Below are 3,411 nucleotides of genomic sequence, written 5' to 3' on the forward strand. Positions count from 1 at the left end.
CTTAATTGTTCGAGGTGGTAGTGCAGTTTCTCTTGCACGGTTTGGTTGTGTATCTGAGTAGATCTGTTCACACAGTGTTCAAGTAGGGGAAAACCTGTATGGTTATCAAGTAGAAATGAAGAATTGCTAAGCATCTTGCACAAAGCTAATGATCAGAGGCAGCAGGATTGTGTCCTGAGAAGTACTTGTACTAACTGAACTATGTTTCTTTCTCATGGCATACTGGAGACTGGGAAAGTATGAACAAAGTCAGAAGGATGAGATGGCAGGTCTGGAGAAAGGTCTCTGGCCTCACAATAGACTTCCAGGCTTAGACTGAACATTGCTTCAAGAAACACAACCATGGCCTCAGACTCTTGCAGAGGATTGCTGCTGTCATTCATCTGTTAGTGTTCAGTACTAGTCGGTTCCTCAAATAGTGGGGGGGATGTGGGTCTCATCAGAGTGATGTAGCAGACTTCATCTGCCTTGGAGGAGAAACAGAACATGAGCTTTACAGCAAAAATTTTGTACTAAGGTGATGTGTATATACTGTTTTCTTTGTTACTTTAATAAAACCTGGGGGTTGGAGTGGGGGAGGGCACAGACTTAAAATGCTGTATGACAGCACTGTAGCTCTCAAAAGGATGGGTGATGCACAAGGTATGAGAACTGTCACAAGGAGCTAAAGCTCTCCTGCTCTGGAAACCCTTTACCAAAGTTCCCTAAATTTAAAAAAAAAAAACCCCAACTTTCTAATTACTGAACCTATTTGTAGGCAGGTTGTGACTGACTAGAAGTGACTGTTGTGTTACTTGAGCACATATGGTTGCCTTCAATTTTACTGCGTGCATGTGTTAAAGTCCTCTTCCCTGTGGCCAGGACAGTTGTGGAAAGGTTGTCCCTTCCCCCTGTCCCCACTGTAGCATGGGCTGGGAGGAAGCCAGCCCCTGAGGTGTGAATGGCAGAGAGGCAAGTTTCTCCAGTGTCCTTCCAGGTTTGGGAGTGATGCAGAGATGCTCATCCCTTAGCCCAGGCAAGTTTAGCCCCAGCAGCATCAGCCATGCTATGCTATCTTGAACTACTTGCTGTAGTGGAGGTAATTCTCCATCCTGTCCTGGTGTGCTGCTAGAGTCAGTATGGAGCATGCAGGGTGCTTTGGAGGTGAATTGTGTGTTGTCTACTCAGGCTTTCTTCACAGCTGCTGAAGAAATGCCAGAGAAAGGTCATTACTTCCCCAGGCGAAAATCCCAGGCGAGTAGTTTGCTATGCTTTTGTAGCTGGAGGCCTTAAAGACCAGGACAGAACTACAACAACTTGCTGTGCTGGAAACAGCCAGAGTGTGGCTGCAGGTGTGCAAATGCTGATACTGGTGCCAGCAGGTGTTTCAAGTCTGTCTGGTGCCTGCTGTAAGAGCAGCAGCGAAAGGGAGCACATCAGAAGTCCTGTGCCTTAGCCCAGCTTACCTGCCTGGGTAGCTGAAGCTGATGAGCAGGGTGGGGATGCCTCAAGCTGCTGTGAAAGCTGGCCTTGTTTGGGTCTGGCAAGCAGCAGGACTTGTCTGCTGCTGTTCGGAGCAAGATGAGACATAAATCAAATTGCTTTCACCAGCAGCGCCCTCCCACTGCTGCTTCTAGAAGTTTCTTGCTAGAGTGCAGATAGCTTCTCATCTAGAGTCGTCGTTTCTGTGATTAGATAAAATAGCAGCTTGCCTTGCAGCTGCTGGTCACTGGGAAGGTAGTCGGGCTAACAAAGCCCTTTGCTAAACTGGAAGGAGCAGGAACATCCACTGGAGGAATGAGCTTTGGTGTAAGACGCAACAGCCCAGGTGAGCTGGTTGCCTTCCTGAGCTCTTTGCTCCTGCCCTGGTGGAAGAAAAAGGGGCTGTGGCAGTGGGCTGGGCTTAGAAACAAGCAGGAAAACAAACTGTGACCCTGTGGAACAGGGGGACTGGCTCAGAGCCTGGCAGCAGTGACTGAAGGGGGCTCAGGTCCTGGCTGGCTGCGATGGTGCCCTGTCTTTCCCTGCAGGCAGGAGGGTCCCCAGGCAGGAGTAAAAAAAATCTTTCTGATCAGATACCAAAATCCTCTGGCCTTCTTTCTGTGGAAGAGCATAAAGTGTTCCTGGAAATGGCCATCAGTGAGGCTGCATCTTGAGCCTGGGCAGCCTTGTTCTGTGGGAGATCTCAAACTCGTTGGAAATGGCTGTCAGTCATTCCTGTTCTATTCTGGATCAGGGCTCTTTCTGCTTTCTCCCTGTCTGTTGATGTCCTAGTTCTTTTGTTACAAATCATTGAAAGCAGAAATAAAACACGTGAGAAAGGAGCAGGTTGTGTGGTTGCAGGTGGCTTTGCAAATTTGTCAGGGGAAAACAAACTCTTGAGGAGATATGAGCTCCTTGTTCTTTGTGCAAGATTAAAAGGATTTAAAAGCTCCCCAGCAGCAGCCCCCTATCTCGCCTGCTGGAAATGTGGAGAGTTGGCTTTAAAGCTGCTTTGGCTGTGGTCTGCAGGAGCATGGTGGTGCCTCTGTGGCTGTGGCCGGCTAGACAAAGGGGGAGCTCCCCTGCCTGAGCCGCTGTGGCAGCTTTGTGCCCAGGCAAAGACCCTGGGGTTTACAACGTGCTGCAGCATCCGAGAGCTGCTATATGCCGCACAGGGGCTGCACCTTGGCTAGTGTGGGTGCAGCTGATACTGGTAAAGGGCTGTGCACAGGGAGGATGGGGACCGGGTCCTTTTGCACTTGCTGCCTGATGAGGACAAAAGCTACACCACACTGCAGCACCTGCGAAGCAGTGTATGGAGAACAGGCAGGGAAAGTGAGGAAAGCTGGGGGGATGGCAGGCACAGCTGGAGAGTCAACACACAGTAAAACACTTGTCTGACTATTTGCATAAAGGCAGAAAGGATTTCCTGCTTTTATTTTGAGAGTGAGCTGGGTTCTTGTTTCCTTTAGGCTGTGCAGGAAAAAGGAGCCTTTTCTCAGCTTGGGGTGGGCTCTGTGATGGAAGCTCTGCAGGGTGGGTTTGAAGGATGCTTGTGAAGGCAGCCTTACTGCTCCTGCCTATGTGGCACCCTCCCAACCTGGCCCTGCTCAGGATTTGCAGCACCAAGTAAAATCTGCTCTGGGAGCAGCCTGGCCTGGGGCTTCACCTGCAGCCTGAGTGACGGGGACTGGGGGCTCTTTGCTGCCCAGATTTCTCTGAGGGCAGCAACCGTATCTTAGGACCTGGCCTTGGATCTTGGCCTTTGTCTTTTTTGTGTACACCTGTGGCCAAGACCTGCTGTCACCTAGCCCCCCAGCAAGACAGCAATCTCCTAGCTAAATAGCAAAAAGCAAATGTTTCCTCAGGCTTGCTGGGAGAGAAACCTGGAGCCTGGGAGGAGGTGTTAGAGTTGCTGCAGCCCAGCTGCTACCTCTGGCATTCATTCTA

Source organism: Buceros rhinoceros, unplaced genomic scaffold (assembly GCF_000710305.1).
Source record: "Buceros rhinoceros silvestris isolate BGI_N320 unplaced genomic scaffold, ASM71030v1 scaffold18533, whole genome shotgun sequence".
NCBI lineage: Eukaryota > Metazoa > Chordata > Aves > Bucerotiformes > Bucerotidae > Buceros > Buceros rhinoceros.